This window comes from Rousettus aegyptiacus, unplaced genomic scaffold (genome assembly GCF_014176215.1).
Source record: "Rousettus aegyptiacus isolate mRouAeg1 unplaced genomic scaffold, mRouAeg1.p scaffold_m13_p_2, whole genome shotgun sequence".
Classification (NCBI taxonomy): Eukaryota; Metazoa; Chordata; class Mammalia; order Chiroptera; family Pteropodidae; genus Rousettus; species Rousettus aegyptiacus.
The window spans coordinates 123,984,669-124,009,187 of record NW_023416295.1 but is presented as its reverse complement, the minus strand read 5'-3'; the positions used below and the strand labels follow the sequence as shown (position 1 = coordinate 124,009,187).

Sequence of the window (24,519 nt, the reverse complement as noted above, 5' to 3'; positions counted from 1 at the left end):
CACAGTTAAGCCTCTTGAAAAAGATGTTTGCATTCCCCAATTTTCATCTTTCTCCATTTAGTCCTCAAGTTACTTGCCATCTGTGTATATTGAGTGCAATTGAGTTGGCTCTGACTCCTGGAGACCTTGTGAATGATTATGTCCACAATATCCTGTCCTCAACAGCCCTACTCGTTCCTCTAGACTCCTGCCTATGGCTTCGTTTATGGAGTCAATCCGTCTCATATTTGGTCTTTCTCTTTTCTTGCTGCCTTCTATTTTTCTCAACATTATTGTCGTTTCCAAAGAACCCTGCCTCCTCCTGATGTGCCTGAGGTAGGACAGCTTTAGTTTTGTCATTTTTGATTCCAATGATGTTTCATTTCAGGACCCACTCGTTCATCTTTCTGGTGGTCCAGCTCTCCTCCAACACTGTATTTCAGATTAATCTATTTTTTTTTTTCTATCACCCTTCTTCGCTGTCCAACTTTCACATCCATACATAGTATTTGAGAGTGTGAGAGTCTGGATGATCTTCACCTTGATCTCTAACGACACATCTTTGTTCTTAATGATCTTTCTTAATTCTGTCATTGCTGGCCACCTGAGTCTCAGCCTTCTATTGATTTCTTGGCTTCAGTCTCCATTTGAATTGATGATGGAACCAAGGTAAGCAAATTCTTCAACAATTTTAATATTTTTATTGTCTGTGTTAAAGTTGTGTATTTCTTCTGTAGTAATGATTTTGTCTTCTGATGTTAAATGCAATTCTTTTTTAGCACTTTCTTTTTTCACTTTCATCAAAAGTTATTTCAAATTAGTGCTCCTTGCTGCCAGCAAGATGGTGTCATCTACATAACTTGTTATTGATATTTCTTCCACCAATTTTTTTCTCCTCCTTCCTCCGAGTCTAGTCCCATTCCTTATGACTCCAAATAAATCATTTTCAGCTGTGTTCTCTTTTTTGCTAAATTTAGTGGACAATTTTGTGTGTGTTTGTTTTCATCTCTCTACCATGTGACATCATGCTTATTTCATGCTTTTAAAGTTTTGCTTTGGCTGTCTCATTCTGTATTTCTAATTCTTTCTGTATCTATTCAGGTTTCTCTTCCTTTACCTATTCCTTAGCATTGTTGTTTTCCAGCATTTTGCCCCTGGCCTCTTATTTCACTGTCATTCTCATACCATATGAGCTTATCCACTGTCACAGTCGTATTTGGGGTTTGTAATCTGTGATCAATGAGCCCTTGAGGATCTATGCATTGCCTTTTGGGAAGTCCATGAATTCTTAGAATTTTAATTTGAAGTAAATTATGACTATTTTAATAAATATAATGAAATATTACCCATTTATAAAGAGGAGTGAAGTATCAATACATTCTACAACTTGGTTTAACCTTGAAAACATTATGCTAAGTAAAAGAAGTCAAAGACAGAAGGTCCTATGTTGTATGATTCTATTTATATGAAATTTAAAATAGGTAAATCTATACAGAAAGAAAGCAAAATAGTGGCTGTCAGGTTGGGGATATGGGGAATTGAGATTAGCTACTTAATGGATGCAGGATGTTTTCAGGTAATTAAAATGTTTTAAATTAGAAGTAAGGATTATGTCACATGTGAATGCACTAAATACTACTAAATTATAACTTAAAATGGTTAATTGTATGTTGTGTGAATTTCACCTCAATAAAAAAAATTTAATGGGTTTATTTTATACCCCTCAGAAAAGAAGGCTCAAAGATTTTATTGGATCAGATTCTTTTTCAGCAGTTTTATTGAGATACAATGGACATCTAGTATTGTATTAGTTTAATGTGTACAACATAATGATTTATTTTATTTTATTTTAAAAATTCTTTTAGGCGAGGCAGCTCTCAGTTGACCTCACAGATTGCAAGGACCTTGTCAGCTTACAATCCCTTATTTTTTCATTTTTTATGTCTACAGCACCTGGTCTTCCTATGTGGTCTCCCATACAAATACTAACCAGGCCAGACCCTGCTTAGCTTTTGAGATGAGACAGGATTGGGCTTGTTCAGGGTAGCATGGCTGTAGACTCAATATAATGATTTGATATAGGTATATATTGCAAAATGATCACCACAATGTTTAGTTAACATCAATCACCTTGCATAGTTACAATGGGTTTTCCTTCTAATGAGAACTCCTAAGATCTAGTCACTTAGCAATTTCCGAATATACAATATGATATTGTTAACTATAGTTGCCATGTGGTACATTACACCCCCAGAAATTATTTATCTCATAACTAGATGTTTGTATCTTTTGACTTCCTTCACTCATTTTGCCCACTCCTCCACTCCATTTCTCTGCTAACCACTCATCTTTCTGTGCATCTATGAGGTGGCTTTTTTGTTTGTTTTTGTTTGTATTTGTTTGTTTTAGGTTCCATATATAAGTGAGATAATATAGTATTTATCTTTTCTGTCTGGCTTATTTCACTTAGCAAAATGCCCTTAAGGTCTGTCCATGTTGTCATAAATGGCAGGACTTCTTTATTTTTATTGCTGACTAATATTCCATTGTTTATATATACATTTTCTTTATCCATTCATCCTTTGATGGACACATAATTTGTCTCTTTGTCTTAGCTCTTGCAAATAGTACTACAATGAACATGGGGTGCAGATGTTTTTTTCAAGGTAGCAATTTCATTTCCTTCAGATATATATCCAGAAGTAGAATTGCTGGATTACATGGTAGTTCAATTTTTAATTTTTTGATGAATTTTTATGCTGTTTTTCATTGTAGCTGCAGCAATTTACATTCCTACCAACAGTGCACAAGGATTTCCTTTACTCTATATCCTCGCTAACACTTATTTCTTGTATTTTGATAATAGCCATTCTGACAGGGGTGAGGTGACATCTCATTGTGATTTTTTTTTCGCTCTTATTAAGGAATTTTTTCCTGGCTTTATTGAAATATAATAGACAATTAGTCACTCATATTTATGTTGTACAATAAAATGAGGGTTTTTTTTTCAATTAAACCTGGCATACAATAATATATTCATTTCAGTTGTATAGCATAGTGTTTAGAGATCTATAATTCACAAATTGATCACCCTACTAAAACTACTACCTCTCTTCCACCTTACATATTTATTACAACATTATTAACTATTTTCCTTATGCTATACTTTATATCTCCATGTCTATTTTGTAACTACTCATTTGTACTTCTTAATCCCTTTGCCCTTTTCCACCATCCCCCCAACCCCCTCCTATTTAGTAGCCTTCAAAATATTCTCTGTATCTAAAAACAGTTTATTTCTGTTTTTGTTATCATTGTTTATTTTATTCTTTGGATTCCACATGTACATGAAATCATGTGATATTTGTCTTTCTGTATCTGACCCATTTTATTCAGCACAATACCCTCTGGATTGATCAAGGCAGTACCTTTTTCCATTCCCTTCCTTTTAGTCTCTGTGTGTCTTTTAATCTGAAGTGAGTCTCTTATAGGCAGCATATGTAGAGGTCTTGTTTTCTTATCCATTCAGCCACCCTATGTTTTGGCTGGAACACTAATTCATTTCCATTTGAGGTACTTGTTGATAGGAATGTAGTTATTACCATTCTTTATTCCTGTTTTTGATACATGTTTTTTTATTCCTAAATAAGTCCCTCCAATATTTCCTGTAACACTTTACATATTGTATTTTCATGTTGGAATCCTCTGCCTCTGGAACAGTTAACTTCTTATCTTTTAACCTCAAAATAAGATCTCCAAAGAATCTTTCTTGAATTGTTCTTTATGCAGCTGCCTTGCCATTGTTTCCTATCACATTTCTTATACCATTACACTCAATTTATCAGTGCATATTTTCACTTGAATTTCTGTGTGTGTGAGTGTATGTGTGTATCCTGTTCCTCTGCTTCTAAGTTCCAAGGGAACATGGGTTACATCTACTTCATATAACAGGTACTCAAAATTATTTCTTGATTAAATTAATGGATGAATAAAGGCCCTTTCATCCCATATCTTAAGGTCTGAAACATGAAATCATCCATGTAAATTTTACTATGCACCAAAAATAAAACATATCAATTTTAAATTTAAATAGTTATCTAAGCTCTTAACATATGTATTTGTTTTTTAAAGTTTATATAAAAATAATAATATAAAAATTATGTAAAGAGACTAACAAAAACATAATAAGATATGCAAATAAAGCTTCATCAGTAAGATAATGCATTGACTCTGTTACTGAAGGAAGGCAGATCGTGTATATTGCCAATAAAAGCAGATTTTTTTAAATTAGAACGTATTTCCAGTAGAATTCATTTATGAACTATTAGAGTCTAGTGAATTTTAGCCCCAGTTTTCATGATAAACTTTACCTTCATATCAATTTTTACATAGATGTCAAAAAAAATAAAATTATCAGAAATATCACACATAACTAGATATATAAGAGCTTAGACATTTGTTTTGAGATGTACACAAAAAAGTGACCACTATATAATAGAAGAGTAAATTATAGAAATAGGAAAGAGATTAAGAAAAGGTTTTAAAAGCTTTGAATGCTGTTCCATTAAATTGCATAAAAAGCCTTATTTATGAATGGAATAGCCTACTGCATTAAAATGCAATTTAAAATTTCATAGTGTTGTGAGTTCAAAATGTTTCTTTAGTTCTGAAGAAAATAGACACTTATATTTGACCTTTTGCAATGATATATTCTCTGAATTTAAATGATAAGTTCATAAGTATTAATTGTTCTCAAGAGTCAGACTATTTAGAGAGTACAGCAAAATAAGGAGACAACTCAAAAGTCAGATTATGCCACTAGGGCATTACATTAAAAAATCAGTCTTAGAGTAAAATAATTCATGAAACAAGTAAACAGTGGCTGTAAAATTCATTTTAAATTTGTGGTTTTTATGCTACAAACACTTCAGTTATCAAAAAAATCCTACTAATTACCTAACCTATTCCTGCTTGTCACTTTAAAAAGCCTATCAATATATGAATAACAAAATAGCATGAAGTTTGTGTTTTTTACTTACAGAGAAATTTGGCATTCCTTTATTCTTTTAATATGTACGCATGTCCTTAAAGTTGCTATCTTACTCTCATTACTCACTACCCAACTCAATTTTTAAACTGAGAAAGCCGATGCCCGTGGGGAAAAAAATAGCTTGAACTACGTCACACAGGTGATAAACAGTAGATTTGGGATGCGAGCCTGGCTATGAACCCCTAACTCTTTACTTTTTTCTTACAAAATAGGTAAAGAGGTTGATTCTGGTTTAATAAGTTGTCAATTGAATATATGCGAAAGCAGGTATGTATCTATACCAAGGATCAAAATTTTACCATTGGGGAGATTTCATTATTAGTATTAGAAAAGGCTTGCCTGTGCAACACACTGGAGACTCTCACAGATCACCTGCCATCTCTGGATTGCATTTTGGACAAAGACAGGTCGATTATACAATAGAAGTATTAAAAATTTCTAAAAATAATTCAGAAACTCAAATTTTTTAATTCAAATATTGATAACCAAAGTAGAGTGAGTCTAGACATTCACTTAGAACTATTCCAGAGACTAATATTTTATATAATAAAAATAAATCTAATGGATTATCAGTCAATTTCCATCCATGAGAATTTTGGAAGATTCACACAAAATACTAAAAAGCATCAAGTGATTCTTTATTTTAGATCTTTACCATTGTAGCCTGATTTACACAGGTGATTAATACATAATTATTGAATTTTTAAGATGAAATTCAGCATCCGGATATAGGCTGGTTGGAAAAATAAGATAAATTTAAGTTTTAAAAGAGTTATGTAATACCCTAAACTTCAAATTGAGAAGCAATTTATCCTGGGAAAGAACATGCATCTACTATGTAAAGCATGTCGTAGTAATTAGCTTTGAGAGGCAGATATTACTATTTCACTTTTTACATAAAGACCTTTTCTTTAAGATTAAAGAAAGGAGGACTCTACCAGTCTTCAATTTGCATTCACATGTGTTCATTTCTTCTGCTTAGGATTCATGCACAATTTTGCAGATACATACCTACACTTGGCTCTGTATTTAGATCTTGAGTTCCATGTGGTTATCTCACCTATCTTCATGCCTATATTCTTTAATAACATGGCATTACTAGTATAAATGTCAAGTCGTTGAGGATAATGGTGAGATGAATCCCACAGTAACCTCACTATCATTCTGATGTGCACATCTTACAGTTTTAGCCTCATTCCCTCCTGTAAAACACTGTCGGATCTTAGACTTATTCACACAACTGCTTGGTCAAGTTGAGATAGGTTCATTTTTCTATCCCCATATATTTCAAATCCTCTCCTTTTTTCACATAAATTACTGCCTCTTCCTAAAGATAGACTCTTTCCCCTACAACCCAGAATCCTTTTTTAGTTGCTTACAATCATTAAACGCAATCTCTTACATTTGTAAAGGCAAAATCTCTTTTTCTGCTAGAAGACTGTTAAAGAACATGAACTCAAAATGCTGCATACTACACTAAGAGTGTATTAATTAATAGTAAAAAGGAAGCAAATAAGGGAGGCAGAACATGGTCTTGGAAAGAAGTTTCTGTATCAATGAGTAGGCTACAAATTCATGTATTTTGTGACTGAGCTATAATGTAAACTTATTTTTAAAAAACTGGGATGTTGTGTTTCCTGAGGAGCAGCTTTATTTTGGACTATTTGGACAATATTGCTCCAGCAATACTATCATTACACAATATTGAGAAATTTCTACTCACTTAAGAGGTGAAAGCAAGAAAATTTGTCCTCAAGGAGATAGTGTCTGACAATTCAGCTATTTCTGAAGCTATTTCAGAGGAGATGCAAGACTAAGGTTTTGGGAATGTCTGTGTTTACTGTATAACACACATTGTCTGTGAACTCTATGATATATTTTCACGATTAGAGATAAGAAAATATTTTATAGTTAATATCTTTTTGTTAATCAAGACCGAACATAATTTGTTAGCTTGGTAATTACCATCAATTAGTTACCACATAGGCAGAATAATTGGCTCACAAATCTGTCCATGTCTTAATTCAACAGAATCCATGAACATGTTATGTTACATGGCAAAGGGGAATTAAGGTAGCAGATAGAATTAAGTTTGCTTATTAGCTGGCTTTAATATAGGAAAACTATACTGAATGATCCAGGTGGGTCCATTGTAATCACAAGGGCCTGTAAAAGTGGAAGAATGTCAGAGGGATATAATGTGAAAGTCAATTAGCTATTGTTGGCTTTGAAGGTGGGAGCAGGTCATGAGTCAGGGAATGCAGATGACTTCTTAAAGCTGGAAAAGGCAAAGAAATGGATTTTCACCTATAGCTTCCAGAGAGAACTCATCCCTGTCAACATTTTGATTTTAATTCAGTGAAATCCACTTTGGACTTCAGACCTGTAAGATAATTAATAGGTGTTGGATTAAGCAAATAAATTTTGATTAATTTATTATAGCAAAAATAGGAAACTAATATTATACCTTTTTTCCCATTTGTTTTCATTCAGGTGAGGAATTTTTACATTGCCAAATACCATCAACATCTTCATTCAAAATAAAAAATAAAATACATTGAGCTATTCCTACCTTCCATTTCCAAATAATAGACTCCAACTGCCTTCATTTAAATTCTTCTCTGATATGCCTCAGTTATCATATTATTAAAATGACACAATAGGAGGCCTTATTTCATAGGGTTGTTGTAAAGACCATATAAGATCTAACCTGTGCAGAAAATGCCTGACAGGCCGTGAATGCTCAATCAATGGAAGTTATTATTCTTTTCATTATTAATATTATTAAACATCTATATCCAATAAATTATTCATTTTATCTTTTTAATGTGTCCAAAACATGTTTCCTACTTTTCAGCCCAGGTGTAGATCTTCATCACTTCTCACTAGGGCTATGGCAGCAACAGCCTCTACAGGCTGAAGTACAATTCATGACATGGTTGAAGATCCTCCATGAACTGCTAATCTCTATCTGTTTCTAACCAAACCCTCCCTTGAGTTGTGTATTCCAGTAATATAAAACTGCTTTACCACATTTGCTTATGCTTAGTCTTTGCCTACTTTTTTTTTTCGCTATTTCTTATTCCTCATTTAAAATAATGGTCAATTTGGTTTTGCACTGATGTTCTTGTTTTAGGCTTTTTGAGGCCCTCTTATCTTCTTTCACTGAATCTCATGAAAAATTTAAGTAGACTTATGTAACATAGAAATTGTCTGCCAAAAAGTTCCATAGGGCTCCAGACTCCTTGAACACAGAGAGCTTTATTCATTTTTGTAGCTCTAGGACATAGCAGAACAGACTCTGACTATCTCTCTTGCTCGCTCTCTCTTTCTCTCTCTCTCCAGCCCCCTTTCCCATCTATCTATGTATTTACCTATCTATATATCTATTTTTTTTTTTTGCTAAATTGAATAAACTCTAAAGATTCTAAGTGTTCTACCCAATTGCTTTCTGTGAACATAGGGTTTTTATATTGAGTGGATTCCCATTCCTCAGCAGCATAACCTGACAACTGACTGCAGGTACAGAATATTCCTAATAGTCTGGTTACTGGGAGAAAAAAAATTTCTAGTTTATTTATTGAATCTTCTCTTTATGGCATTTTCTAAAGTAAAAATGTAGCTATTTGGGAAATTATCATCACTAAATAAGAAGTGATAGTGAAATTTAAAACAAAATATAATACTTTTATTATTTCTAGTCTACTATAATTTCTAATTGGATGATTTTATTCATTCTAAGAAATTATTTATTACTTGAAAATTTTGTAAAATGAAATTTATTTGAGCACACTGTTACCTTGAGTGGAAATGTATTTATTTCATTCATAATTTTATGTATCCTACATCATTGCTTCTCGATGTGAAGATTATGTGAACTTTTCATACTGAATCATAAATACAAACCTTAAAATTATAATTTAGATCAAAATTTCCTACTTGTTTACACCTAGACACAATTTGAGGAATTTCGTCAATTTATGACTGGGAGACACCAAGACTTCTACCTCTAAGGAGGCAGATGCAATGGAAAAAGTCAATCAAATAAAAGTCAGCGTTTCCATCAAGTGAAAGATGAAACTGAGTCTAGAAACCATAGTATGTGAGGAATGGCTGAAATAACTAAAAATATTTAACCGAAAAGAAGATTTATAGTGGACTGAAAAAACAAAACAACTCTCTTTAAATATTTAAAAGACTTCCATAGAAAGAAAGGATTATATATATTCTTTTCGGTTCTGGAGGAGCAAAATTTGGAAATGGGTTTTAGTTTCAAATAAAAAATTTAATAATAATAATAATTAAAACTCCTAAAAATTAGGATTAATTTTTTGAATGCTTGAGAGTGTCCTTTGACTAGAATTGTTTGAATCAGTTTTGAAGGACTGTTTGTTAGAAATATGGTCTGAGCCTTTTTAAACTGTTGTGTGTGATGCTCTAAATAATCTTTATCTAGGCCTCTCATTAAATAAATATATATCAAATATCTTCTATGCTGGGTCATTATGTTGGTACAGCAGATCAATATCAATAAGGCCCAGTGCCTGTCATCAAAAAGCGCATTGTTTCCACTTCACACACATTCGCATGGCTACTATATAAAAACAAACAAAACAAACAAACAAACAAAACAGAAAATAACAAGTGTTGAGGATGTAGAGACCCGTATGCACTGTTTGGTGAGAATGTAAATTTGTGCAGCTGCTTTGGAAATAGTATGTCAGTTCCTCAAAAATTAAAAATAGATCCATATGATCCAACAATTCCATTTCAAAGTGTATGCCCAAAACAGTTGAAAACAGGGACAGATATTTTTACACCCATGTTCATAGCAGAATTATTTACAATAGTCAAAAGGTTGAAGCAAACCATATGTACACTGATGGATGGATAAATAAAATGTGGTATATATCTAATGGAATATTATTTATTCCTAAAAAGGAAAGAAATTCTCACACACGCTACAGAATGGATAAACCTTGAGTACATTATGCTTCATAAAACAAGTCAGTCATAAAAGGTTAAATGTTGTCTGTTTCCACTTATATGAGGCATTTAGAAGAGTCAAATTTATACAGATGGAAAGAAGAATGGTGGTTTGCGGGGACTGGGAGGAGCAATGGAGAATTATTATATAATGGATACAGAATTTCCATTTGGGAAAATGGAAGAGTTCTGCAGCTGGATCATGATAATGGCTGCACAATGTACTTTATCCCACTGAATTATACACACAAAAATGATTAGGATGATAAGTTTTATGTTATATTTTGTCACAATTGTTTTTCAAACTCATTGTCTAGTTGTCATTTTTGCTTTCAAAATCTTAGATTTAATCTATGTATCCACTGAAAACCTCTTATGATTCAACATTATAAGAACTAAATATCAGTTTCCACTCCCATTTTACTGTCTCAGAAGGCAGCAGCACATTCACACATTTACCCAGCCTAAAAATATAAGAATCAACTTGTATTGCTTCTTTTCCTTCTTTACACTCACTTCCAAAAAGTTACTAAATCCTATTTTATTCCATCTCCTTAATACCTCTCAAATCTCATACTTTTATTCCAGCAGCCAATGTCTAGTTCAAGTCATCATAATTTCTTGCTTGTGCTACTGTAGTAACCTTCTAATTATCTTTATCTACAGTCATATCCCACTCTGATCAATTTAACATAGTTGTCAGAGTGATATTTATAAAAACACTTTTCCGTTCATTTCACTTTCCTGTTTAAAATTCATTTCCTCCCTAGAGACTTCAGGATAAAATACAAAATCTTAGCATTGCATAAAATATCTGCCCTCTCTGGACCCTTGCTTATATTTTTAATCTTTTTCTACCTTCATCTCATGCATTCAATAAATGAATATTTATAGAGTACTTTCAATAAGAAAAGTATTTTTCTAGGTACTGGCAGTGAATGTTGAATAAAATAGGCAGTCTATGGTTTCATGGAGTGTTTAGTCTAGTTTGGGATGCAGACATTAATACTAAAATTCATACAGATAAATGTGTATTACAAAAAGTGGTGAGTGCTAGGAAGGAAAGATAGAGGATAATGTGAGAACGTATATGACCTAGTCTGGGGGTCTAGAAAGGCTTCCCTAGGGAGGTGATATTTGAGTTGAGATTTCAAGATCTAGTATGAGTTTAAATAATACAAAGCAGGGAAAAAATTTTAATCGGAAATAACCATAGGTGCTCTCTTTTATGCAAGATGGAGGAAAGCATATTTGAAGAGCTAAAAGAAGTATGAATGGAGCACAAAGAGAGAAGATGGTACAAGTGGAAGTTGGAAAGCTGAATGGATGACTAAAATTTTGATCTTTATTTTTCAAGTAATGCTTTAGTTATTTTGATTTCTTCTCTTTGTCATACTCTCTCTCATTTTTCCCCCCATTTTCTCTGTTGCTTCTATTGGGAATGTCATTTCTGTGCCTCTAACAATATTTATCCTTGAAGAACCAGTCGAGATCATCTCCTCAGCTGAGTTATGTGCTCTGCTTGCATACACTCCTTGGGCTTTGCATAATTCTTCCACAGCACTTGCCAGACTGTAAAGTCATATTATTTATTTTACTAGAACACTCATGCCTCGAGGAAAGGAGCTGAATATCATTCATCTGTGTATCCATAGCCACTAGCACCATTTCTCATGTAGTTTTATTGGAAAATACTTATTAGGTACTTACTCTGGAAAGGTACTAAAACGGTAGTACTGAAGAACACAAAATTGTATAAATACCACCTTTATGGAACTTGATGTTTACTACAAACAATACATGATGAAGAGCGGCTATGTTCATACTTTCCTAAGGCCAGCTATGCACAGAGAAGACAGATACAACAGCTTCATTACACTAACACTCTGAGGGTGAGCATCTATTAGAGTTTAACAAATGCATTATGTTATCTAAGAAATTATCTTCATCGTATGTGCCTCTGGCTCTTTGTTTTCTCCTTATAACAGTCTGTGTTCAATAGCAACTGAGATGAAGGTGAGGAATCTACAGAAAAACAAGTAAAAATTTAAGAACTCTGTTAATACTGTTCAACTAGACCAATGCCATCTGTCACGATATTTTATTAAATTATTATATTTTATTAGTTTTCTTTTTAACCATGTATTTTAATAAGCTATTTTCCTATATCTTTATATTTTTACATACATTTTTTATCAAGTAACCTTAAATTTATATCTTCCTTTTCTATCTGAAAGTTAGTTTAGCCTTGCAACAATAACACAAAATTAATAAGAACACATCAAGCAACTGTTTGGTGGCAATCAATCATTGAGTTTTGACTTGATGAGACCACCTTCTGCCATTAATACACTCAGAATTCATTCACAATTAAGGACCTCAAAACTTTCAGTTTTAGCTTTGTTTAAATCTACTGACACTATTTTTATTCAATTTGCCTACATTTTGCCTTCTTAATGAAAACTCTGGATCTTATACCTTGAGTATAGAATATATGGTAATTGTAGAATCCTATAGAGTAGAAATGATACTTAGATCTTCAGGTCTATTTTTACATGTCCCAGTATATACTCTAGAGAAAACTAGCCAACAAGAAAAACCATGTAGAAATGTTCTGTATTAATAAGTTTCAGAAACACTAGCATAGCTCTTTGTTGGAGAAATCATTTTCATTTTAAGTCTTTGGTAATCTTGTATTAAAGAAATTTATTGGCATTGCCTAAAGCTATTTTACCATAGATATTATATTTTCCAGCAATATCTATTAAACTATGGAACTAAAATTTTAGAGACAATTCAGGAAATACTATTATGGTAAATTCGTTTTACTTTAGTAAAAGAATCAAACGAAAGCTGTATTCATAATGGCATAATAACATCACTAAGGTAGTTACAGACAGAATTGGGAGTAGAATCCAGCTCTTCTTTCTTTCAGTCTTGACCACGAGTTCATGTTCTTTAAGAGGACAGATAGATATGGAAGTACATGAAACAACCTGTGGAGTCCCTAAAATTACTAAGACATCATATACAAAACAGATAGCTGAGCTAATGCTGTGATTTAACTAAGCTTACATTTAATATCACATTTAATAAGTTTAAAATATATTAATAAAAAGTATTTTTTATTGACATTTAAGAAAGATAGTAAAATAATCCACTTGGAAGATCATATGAGATTTGTGGCATATTCAATTTGTGCTGAGGTATTTAGAGAAAAATATAATGGAGATTATTAACACATTCTAAACTGTGTGTTACATAGAGTAACTATTTATATTTAGAAAGGGGAAAAATCCAGAGTGAAAACATGCTATTGAAAAGTTGAAAAATTCATTGTTAAATGTCATGCTGGTAAGCAGCATACAAAGCACAAATACAGAAATATAAGACTGTTCTTCCAGTTTATATTGTAAAACATTTTAAACATATCAAATGTAGCACATATGCACAAGCAAATAGCAATCATGAAATCGTAATAAATTAAAACATATGAAGAGAAGCATGTTTGACATGTGCCCAGTAAATTGTAAAAAAATTAATTGCTGAATTGAAATTTAAGTATTAACTATTGTGGTATCTGCAAAGATTAAACCGTATGTTATATAAATCATATGTTATAGAAACTCCCCTTCCAAATATTGAATCTTCCATGAAATCAAGGGACACTGGTCCCATTATAGAGATAGAGTGAGATTGTCTATGAGCGATAATGTCCAGGGACTAAATTCAAAGTCAATGAGAGGCATTCAAACCAAAACACTTACTGGAAAGGGCTAGGCCAAAAAAGGGCCATGCAGTCTTAAAAGCTAACATTTATGGAACGTTGGCAATGTGCTGGTTTCTCTGCTAAGTGCTTTTCACCATTTGTAAATATGATTTTAATCTTCACATATTTAGGTAAGTGTGATTTCTATACCCATTTAGCAGAGGAGGAAATTGAAACATCTACAGATTAAATAATGTATTCTAAGTCATGCAGACAGGAAGCGTCAGAGCCATAAGTTAACCCTGAGCAACTGGATTTCAGAAGCCATGGGCTGACCCACTGTACTACTCTTCCAGTAACAAACCTTGTGATCGAAATGGGGTATCTGGGACCAGGAGTGAGGAGTGGGGGACATGGGCTCTGGAAAGTTTCTTGACTCCTGGGAGCCGCATAGGTAATTTCTTACTGGTGCCTGCGCACTTCATCACACAGGGCTGTCATGAGAGCCTCCTTTGCTTATTCCAAAATGTGTTCAACTGCCTAATAGATGAATCCCAAAAAGCTGCAGTGGTTCTGTGCTTAGTCAAAGTATCACTGGGACATAGCTTTCATTTTTGGGCTTAGAACAATGATATCAGTAGATGAGATGTGAAATTTAGAACAAAATATCTCTAGACCTGCATTTTTCACAGTGTGCATTCAAATGTATAAAATATTAGGAAGATCTTGTGTAAAATGAAATTTTAATACAAATTATAGAATGCAATGAAAAACACTTTTAATTACTATCACTAGTACTGGATACCAAGTTAAAAAATAGTATTGAGCGTATGAAGAAATTACTGTTATTCATTTATATTCGAATTCATAATATTCCTACTCTGTGTTGATACTATATTGTATGCTAAGAATACAAAATAAAATATAGGTTTTGCTTTAAGTTGCTTACAATCTTTTATGGAGAAAGACAATGGAGTTATAGATAGCATAAGTAGGTTAAACAGTAAAGTCACTGAAAAAATTTTCTTTAAAAAAAAAAAAAACATAGAGAAGAGATGGGGGTTGGATTCGGAAATGGTAGCCTCCAAATTCTGTAGCCCGCTGTTGGCTGCCACAACCCTTAGGAGCCACCTGCCCTAGATGGATACTGCAAGCTACCGCCCAGGTTTTAGAAAATTCTGGGTTGTTTAACAACCATGGACTCCAAGTACAGCAGCTACAACAAAGGAATCTCTAACTACACAAACACGTGAGTATGAAGTTGTTGCAAGAAGCTGGAATCGCCATTCCCAAAAGACACGTGGCTAAGTCACCAGATAAAGCTTATGCAACTGCCAAAAAATTAGGTTCAAAAGATGTTGTGATAAAGGCACAGGTTTTAGCTGGTGGTAGAGGAAAAGGAACACTTGACAGTAGCCTCAAAGGAGAAGTGAAGATCATTTTCTTTCCAAAAGAAGCAAAAGCTATTTCCTCACAAATGATTGGGAAAAAGTTGTTTACAAAGCAAACAGGAGTAAAGGGCAGAATTTGCAATGAAGCAATGGTTTGTGAGAGAAGATATCCTAGAAGAGAATATTACTTTGCAAAGGTTATTTCAAGGTCTTTAATAGGAAGTTCTCAAGGTGATGTCAACATTGAAGATGTTACTACAGAGACCCCAGAGGTCATAGTTAAAGAACCTATCAATATTGTAGACAACATCAAAAAGGAACTGCTGTTCAACTTGAACAAAAGATGGGATCTCAACTTAATGTTGTGGATTCCGCAGCAGAAAATATGGTCAAGGTTTACAGCCTTTTTCTGAAATATGCTGGAACTATGGTATAAATAAATCCAATGGTAGAAGATTTAGATGGAGCTGTACTGTGTATGGATGCACAGATCAATTTTGATTCTAATTCAGCTTATTACCAGAAGATCTTTGACCTATGGGACTCGACCCAGAAAGATGAAAGGGACAAAGATGCAGCTAAGGCAGATCTCAGTTACATTGGCCTAGATGGGAATATAGGCTGTCTAGTAAGTGATACTGGTTTGGCTATGACCACAATGGACATAATCCAATGGACTTGATGGTAGTGCCACAGTCCATCAAATAACAAAAAGCATTTATCACTTCAGATAAAAAGGTACTGGCTATTATGGTCAACGTTGTTGGAGAAATCATGCCATGTGATTTATTGCACAGGGTATAGTCATGGCAGTAAAGGATCTGGACATTAAAATACCTATTGTGGTATGATTATAAAGTAGCTGAGTTGATGATGCTAAAGTACTGGTAACAGACAGTAGACTTAAAATTCTATTTTGTGATGACTTGAAGTTGCTAAAATGGGTATAAAGCTCTCTGAAATAGTGACCTTAGCCAAGCAAACCCAGGTGAATGTAAAATTTCAGTTGTCTGCTGGGAACTCATTGGATGGCTGAAGGTGTTAAATGTGCTATAATGGTTAAAAATATCATGTTCTGTATTATTATTGTTCTTTTTAGTGTGCAAAGATTGTAATTGCCATTTAGGCAAAAAATATTTAAAAATATTTTATCTGTGTTTAATTCTGTTGAGAATGAGCTCTTTGCATAAAGAATATATAATGCAGTTATCTAGTTTCTTTTGTTGCAGCCTTCTTTTTCACTTCTATGGAATGTTTCTTGAAACATGCCAGTTTATTATTGTTGGATACTACATTCTTTACTGAAATAAATCCTATGTATAAAATACATATGTAGATTAAGGTTTATTTAGTATTAGAAATATATCTAATAACTAGCCTCATTAGTAAGCAATGCATTAAAAGTGTTATATAAAAAGTGTTTATCTCCAACACCAAATAGTTAACTAAATATATCAATCACTATTTATAAACAGAGCTTTCAAACACTCCCCAGAATATTCTTTTAAGTATTTTGGTGAAATAACTTGTTAATTATTTGAACATTGTTTTAATTATTATAAAATATTAGTAACTCCAAGTCTTTATGATCCTGTGGTATTGAGAAGAACCTATAGGTTTGTATCAAATAAAGGTATATTTCCTAATGACTTGGCAGAGAAAATTAACAATGTCAATTTAAATTAATAAAAATCTCCCAATAGGAAAAAAAAAGACGGAGAATAGAATGCTCTATAACGTTTACTTGGGAGGCTGATAAGCAAATTTGTCTCTCTGTTGACACAAAATAAACTGCCCCCAAAACTTAGTTACTTACAAAAAGAGTCATCTAGTTATTTACAATTTTGTGGGTCAGAAATTTTAGCTGGGCTTCTATGGGATGACTTGGTGTTCCTTCAAATGATGTCATCTGGGCTCATGTGTGTATTGGGCTTCATCTGGGATGGAAAAGATTAGGACTTCTCTACATATGCTCTTTTATTCATGAGGAAGCTAGTTCAGATTTTTCTACATAGTATGTAAAAATGTTTCAAGAGACAGAAAACCCTAATTCACAAGTGCTTTTCATTTTTCTGCTTGTATAACATTTGCTAATGTTTATAGGTTAAGTCAAGTCCTATAGTCAAGATCAGAATCAATTTTAGATGGTACTACACAAGGACATATGGGAAGGTCCATCCATCCCTTGGGGGCCACTGTGGTAATGTAATATAATAGATGCTTTCTGACCTCAATGATTTTCATCTCTCCTACATGTTACTAAAACAAAAAGAGTTATCTGCACCACTCTGTCCCCTTTTCTAATACACAACATACAGTGGGGAGATAGGGAAAAGATAACTGCAGTAGGCAATCCATACAAAGAACAGGAGGCATACAACAGTCACTGTGTTGTAGCAATTCTGAAATATAGCCAGGCTTCCCCATGTCTGCTACTATTTCAAGGACTGTCACCTTATCAAGACCCAGTTCTGTCTCAGTGTTTCTCTAGTCCATTGTGCTTCCCAGCTCTTGGCTCTGCCCTCTGAGAAGTCTTGTTTTGTTGTTGTTGTTGTTGTTGTTGTTGTTTTGTAAGAAATGGCTGAGTATGTTTCTCATCCTGTTTCCTGCCTATACAAAATTGAATTCCAGAATCCTTTTTTGCTTTTGAGGTTTTTCTGTCTCTTTGATCATCCAAACTGATTTAATTTCTTTAAAAATGTCATAGGTTTTCTGTGAATTAAAGTATAGCCCACTCCATTAGACAAAAGCCACATACGCAATTCTTTTAGAGATATCTTTTTCTAGTTATCTTCAAAAGTATTTCATAAACCATAACTTTATGACTTCTAGAGGTCAAGATGAGAAGGTCTAATAGTTACTACTTTGACTATATCGGAAGTCTTAGCAAAGAGTCTTACAGCATTGATAGGATATTTGGAACTACATTTTTTTTTTCTCTCAGAATGTTTTTCTATTTAGAGAGGCTGGAGATGTGAAATAGTTTTTATATTCCAACCCAGAAAGCATGGCTTTTCTGTATCTAATTCTGATAGAAAAACTAGCAGTTTTCCCTTTAACTCATCTCTCACATCTGTATTTTATCATATGCCATTAAAAGAAAACAATTGAAATTTCAAACATCTTGCCTAAAAATCTTAGTAGTTATATAATTGCATGTATTTTCTGTTCCATAGATGTCCTTTTTATCAGTTTTTTGTTTTTGTTTTTGTTTTTGTTTTTGCTGCTACATTCATGGCTTACCATTTCTTCTAGACTGCAAATAGTAGTTTTATTGTTCATTTTCTGGCCTCTACTGTTTATTTTTTCTTTTTAACATTGGTTTTGATAACAATTTCCTTAGCTCTTTTATAGCCTTTATCTACCATCCGGTTCCAAAGGTAATGTCTCGTCTCAGCCTCCTCTTTGTCCAGGTTTCCAAAGCTGAATAAGGTGGTCATTGATTTAAAAGGAGAAAACCTCAAGAAAAATATGTAGGAGGCAGGGAAGGCCAGTCCAGGCTCACAGGTTTCATCACTAATTTCTGTACCTATTTCCATGCCTGCAAAGATCCCATCCTTCTGCTCCAGGTTTCTACAGGTATAGGTGACACTCATGAAAACAGTATCTTGGTAGGAGGGTCTTCGGGACCTGCAAAATGGAAAATCTTTTATCTGGAAAAACAAAGATTTGTGTTTTATCAAAGGAGTAAGGTGAAGGTGTGATTAGGAAAGGGAGAAGTTGGTAAAACTAAGACTGTGGGAAAGTTCAGATGTTAGCATTAAAGAAAATTTGACACAAAATAAATAAGGAATTCATGGCCCCTACATAGCTTAATAGGTCCTTCTTGCACAACATATGCCACATTTTCATTTTCTAGTAAATTATAATTTGAAATACCAAATGCAATTTGCAAATATATTTTTCAAATAGGTGTCATAATTTATTGAGAAATTTTACCCTGAAGAATTAATTGTATATAACAAAATAATTCTTCCCAAATATTATTTGAAATATGTTTTTAAACAAAACATCAACAATCATTAAAAATAACACACATATATAATTGTCTATGAATAATATTGTTTCAACTGTATCCCTAGTGTGAGTTTCTTTTAATAACATGACTTCTGAATTATATTCTTGCTATACTATTTCTATAATTATATAACTAACATAAAAATTATTATGCAAATGGAATCATTTGCAATGTAAGGTAATAGTGGTACATAAAGTTATTATTTACAGTAGGTTTATGACATGTTTATTACAAATGCCTAATTTTTTTCACACTAACCAAGTAAATAAATTATATCATAGCGGTGGATTGAGAATTACTAGGATGAAATATTACATTAAGATAACATTACTCATAGAGAAAGCACAGGTTTATGGTTCATGGCCAAAGAGTAAAACAAAACAAAACAAAAAACAGTAATACTAGCATTTTTCATCAGAGAATGCCTTTCTTCATCCTTCCTGATTATCTAAAGTTAATATTTCTTTAATTCCAGGCTCCATTCTCAGACCCTGTTTGGCAGCTTCAGGTTGCCCTGTCCTTCAGGACTGTGCTGTTTTACACTCTTGTATTTCTTCTTGGCTTGAGTTTTTATTATTTAAATATCAAGTCAATTTGTATATATTATCTTTTATGGATATTCCTGTCTGTGAAACCAGTTCTCAAATCCTCGAAGGAATTTATTCAAGAAACATTCTTTTAGTGTCTAGTCTACCATGTGTTAGGCACAGTGCTACATTCTAGTTTTATAAGGCTAAAAATAAAACATCCTCCACCCTCTTTCCCCCCAAAAAATGATACCCCTGTAGAGCGATATTTTATTGGAGAGTCAGTGCAACAAAGATGAAGTACATGGGTGTGAGAACATGCGATGGGGTAACTTATGAAGCTAGGTAGGGAAGAAAATTCTCCCTAAAGAAATGAAGATTGAACACAAATCTGAAGGAATGGTACGAGTTAACTAAGCAATGTGAGCTTGGAGGGTAGGAAAGAATACTCCAGACACAGGCAATAGCATATGCAAATTTCCTATGGTGGAAAGTAGAATGGCAAGTGTGGGGGAACTGAAAGCAGAGCACGCCCAGGGAAGTTCACAGAGCTTGGGACATGTTCTTCAAGAGAAGCTTGAAGCAACAGATTCCAAACTGTGTTGGTTACTTAAAAAATTTTGGTCTTCCTTTGCTATGGACTGAATGCTTTCCCCACAAAATGTATATGTTGAAGCCCTAATCCCCAATGTAGTGATGTTTGGAGGTGGGGCCTTGGTTTTAGATGAGCTCACAAGAGTTGGACCTTGATGACGGGTCTCATGTCCTTATAAAAAGTAATACAAAAGAGCTTGTTTTTCCTGTCCATTTCTTCCTCTCTCTCCCTTACCCCTCCCTTCTTGGTCCTATTTCTGCCATGTGAAGACACAGGGGAGAGATAGCCATCTGCAAGCCAAGAAGAGACCTCACCAGAGCCTGACCATACTTCCCGTCTCCAGAACTATGAGACAGTAAATTTATGTTGTTTAAGCCACTCAGTATGTGCAATCTTGTTATAGCTGTATGAGCAGACTAGGACGTTATTCTAAGATCAATGGAAAGTCAGTGAAGAATTCTAAGTAAATTGATTATATTCTAGAAAGTCTACGGTGTGGATAATGGACTAGTTGGATATCAGTAGATGCAGAAAGTATTGTCAGGACATGAATCTGACACCTCTTACGCATCTTCCTTTGTGCCATCCTCTCTCACATTTTTGATTAGTTGCTCCATCCCAGCTGCAGTGACTTAGGCCCTTTCTGGTTCTAATCCCTGGAGTCTACTATTCTCTTACCTGGAAGGCTCAGCCTTCCCTTTTGGCTGCTGCTGAAAAACCAAGTTAACTAGCCTCATGCTCTGACTTTCTGGCTTTTCCTGCTAATTCTGGGTTTGTACAGAGTCCACTTCACAGGATGTGAACCATCATAGCCAGATAATGGTACTCTAAAATGTTTAAGTTAACTCTTTGTGAAGTCATTTTGATCATTGGGAAACAAGAAATAGGAGGAAGCCAAATGAATATGCTATCCCTCTTTCTTCTTTCCTGTGAACTACACCTTGGCACATTTTCTTTGAATATTATCTCTAGAGATTCCATATGGTTGAACAACCAGATACGTCTGCTTTGCAATAGCCAACATAACAATGCAGTACCTTGCATTACTTCTCTCTTAGTTTGCTATGTCTTAATTCTTCCTGCCCTGGGTTGGCACCTCAAAAATTAAATATCAGTACTTAATCTCATCTCAGGTTTTGGCATGTGAAAGCAGAGAACTTTCACAACAGTGCCTGTAATATAATAAGAGTCTGGAACAGAGTAATGAGATAGAGACAGCATGTTATTTTCCTAGGTATGCTCTAACAAACTACCGATGACTGGGTGACTTAAAACAACTGAAATTTATTCTCTCATGGTTCTGGAGGCTGTAAATCTTAAATCAAGCTGTTAATATGCCATGCTCACTCTGAAAGTTCTAGAGGAGAATCCTATCTTGTCTCTTCTTTAATTTTGGTGGTTACCTGAAATCTTTGCTGTCCCTTGGTTTGTTGCTGTTTCCCCCAGTCTCCACCTCTGTCATACATAGTGTATGACTCCAACTATATGACATTCTGGAAAAGGCAAAACTGTAGACACAACAAAAGGGTCATTGGCTGCTAGAGGTTGGGGTGTATGTGTGTGAAGGGATGAAAGGTGGAGCACAGAGGACATTTAGGGCAGTAAAAATATTCTGTGTGATATTATGATGGTAGATATGTCATTACACATTTGCCAAAACCCATAGAATGTATAACACCAAGAGTAAATGCTAATGTAAAGTATGGACTTTAGGTGATTGTGATGTGTCAATGTAGGTTCATTGTTTGTAACAAATATACAACTCTGGTGCCAGCTTTTGATAGTAGGGGAGGCTATTCATATGTATATGGCAGCCGGAGATATATGGGAAATCTCTGTACCTTTGTCTCAATTTTGCTGTAAACCTAAGTGGCCTCCTGTTCTAGACTTTATGGGTTCACTTCAGCAGGAAAAGACCTCTACCAGTCAGCTCAACTTGACACACTGGATGAGACAGCTGGTAGTGTCCATGTGAAGGCTGGACTTGTTATGAGGGCCTCTAGCTGGATGACACCATTGCTTCTGCTCTGTTGTAGGGCAAAGATTGTTGCTGGCTGGGCTCCTGGTGGGCCCGCTGGCTGAGTTCCACATCCAGTTAGGGCCACTGGTCAGGGAGGGCTGTTGATTATCTTTCACCATCAGGTGGAGCTACTAGCTGGGCTCTGTAATCACCTCTGGTTAGGTGGGGCCTTAGGCTGTGCTTAATGAACTTGATAGTGCAGTTGGCTGACTATGTTCAGGCAGAGCCACAGGCAGGACTTTGTAGTTAGATGGGACCTCAAGCTGTGCCCCAAAGTTGAGTGGACCATTGTCTGTTCTATGCTGTTGGGCCTCCAACTGTACAGTTGGGTGGGATTGGAGACTGTGCTCTGTGGTTCTGAGCTCCCTTGTCAGGTGGGGCCACAGGTTATGTTCCGATGTTAGGCGGAATCATGGCCTGGGCTCCCTGCCTGGATGGGAGGAAGGTTCTGCTCAGCAGTCAGGCAGGGCCATTGGCTGGGCTCTGCTGCTGTGCAGGGTTGTAGGCTGGGCTTTGCAGTGGGCAGTACCATCGGCTGCGCTTGGAGGCTGCCCAGAGACTCTATTCAGGCTCCCTGGCTATACAGGGCCAGAGACTGTGCTGCAAGTTTGGGGAGGGCTGCTGGCTTGGCTCCCTGCCTGAGCAGGGCCACAGGAGAGCTCCACAGCTGCCTGGTTGTTGTGGAAGGGCTGGAGGCTACAGTGGGCCTGCAATTTTGTTCCCTGTCCCAGACCGGCCATAGAATGTGCAAGATAAACATTCTAGTAGGGGAAAAAATTCTTGATCTCTGAGTATTCACTCTCTCCAGGGTTACTGAGATTTGAGGAATATTGCAAACAGAAAAATAGCCACAATTGGCAGAGATGGCTCTGTAAGAATGTCTATCATCAAGTTAGAAGCTATCTAAAGAGCCATTATTAGGGAATTGGTTAGACACACTGAGACTCATCAATTTCTATAATGGGATTTTATTTTTGGTCATTTTAATAAATGAAGTAAATTTGTTACATAATAGTGATATAACAATAATAATTTTATTCATAACTAAAATACACTGATTACTTTCCAATTGCTAGCTAATGTGGTAAGTCCTTACCATATCATATTTATCCTCACAACAACCATATGAGGTTAGATACTATCTCCATTTTACAGACAGGCAAAGGTTAAAAAGATTAAATAATTTACCCAATTTAACATAGTGCTGTGTGGAGATGGTGTATATATCTAGATAGTCCAGTTACAAATATCATGTGCTTTGCCGGTACTGATTAAATAGATGTAATACCATGTATTAATTTAAGAAAGCAGCAAATTAAGGAATACTCTATGTATTATTATTCCACTGTGGGAAAAAGTTATCTGTGTTTAAAAGGCAGAAGTATATATGTAACACATACATAAGTGAGAAATGGAACTAAAATTACTGAGACTTTGCAAATTGTAGGTTAGAAATATGATTTAATAACCTCTTTTTTTCTTATCAGGAAAAAAACACAGATACTGTCAGAAAGAGGTGAAATGAGAGTTTGAAGACACAAGTTTGCAGGTAAACAGTTTATTTGTGCACAGCACATTTTTCTCCTTTACAGTCCTGGAAGGGCTTCCCCAATCTGATCATCTTTGCATATGACAGATATGCTGTCATGAGTTGCTTCTAGAAAAATTACGTTTTGTTTGAATAGGAGGCAGAAAGAGACATTGAGGTTGCAGGATTGGTAATGGCTAGTTTAGAAGGGCTGAGAGAATTTTTTTTGATCTGCCGAGAGAAAGAACAGTGGGGTGGGGAGGGCAGAAGCTTATTTCCTCTCTCTTTACCAGGTGTAGTGGTAGTGGGGGTGAGACTTGAAGGAATTTATGGCCCTGGCTTCGCAAAGAAAATAGTATTCACAAGCTCAAAGTGCTCATTAAGCTGCTGAAATAAAAAACCCTTGGGAACCCCTCACATGAGGAGACAGCAGGATACTGACAGTAACAGTCGGTGAATGGATGTAAGTATTCAGCTACTGGGAAGCAACGGAATCTTTGAAAAGAGGTTCATGATTAGAACCCAGCAGTTTTGACACACTGCAATCAAGCTGTAAAGAAACACAGCATAGTAGGGGATAAGCTTGTCAAAAGAATAAAAATTGAGGATACATTCAGGTAGAGCTGAGGTATAAGCATTTGGTAAGAGAAAAACAATTAACCAAACTAATTTCAGACAGCATTGTTTTCAATTGATTCAACTACTTTATGAATAAA

At 34.8% G+C, this 24,519-nt stretch overlaps 1 long non-coding RNA gene and 1 pseudogene across 1 annotated transcript in view; both read left to right on the top strand.

Annotated features, from left to right (window-relative positions):
• Window positions 1-24,519, top strand: part of LOC107520990 — a 34,977-nt gene that overhangs the window by 6,180 nt on the left and 4,278 nt on the right. The window contains exon 2 of the long non-coding RNA XR_001599477.2: window positions 23,763-23,824. This is a non-coding gene — a long non-coding RNA (uncharacterized LOC107520990). The remainder of the gene's footprint in view (window positions 1-23,762; window positions 23,825-24,519) is intronic.
• On the top strand, window positions 14,722-16,155 carry LOC107520988 (annotated as a pseudogene).